This window comes from Arachis ipaensis, chromosome B03 (assembly GCF_000816755.2).
Source record: "Arachis ipaensis cultivar K30076 chromosome B03, Araip1.1, whole genome shotgun sequence".
Lineage (NCBI taxonomy): Eukaryota > Viridiplantae > Streptophyta > Magnoliopsida > Fabales > Fabaceae > Arachis > Arachis ipaensis.
This window is the reverse complement of record NC_029787.2, coordinates 130,329,409-130,329,646: the sequence shown is the minus strand read 5'-3', so window position 1 is coordinate 130,329,646 and position 238 is coordinate 130,329,409.

The following is a 238-nucleotide window of genomic DNA, read 5'->3' as shown; positions in this document are numbered from 1 at the left end:
AGCCAAATTAAGCATTTAATTCTGGAAATTTGTTCTGCTGATTAATTTAGTTTCACTTTAACGGCTGCCTATTCAAGTATTCATATCCAAGGTGGATCATATAATTTCTGATTGATTGATTCACTTTCTTATCATTTATAGGTGGATTTGTTTTCAGTTTTTTTCGACTTTTATCTCGGTGAATTTTTTTCAGTTTATTTACTATATATTTAAATTTAAAATCTATAAATATCGCTAT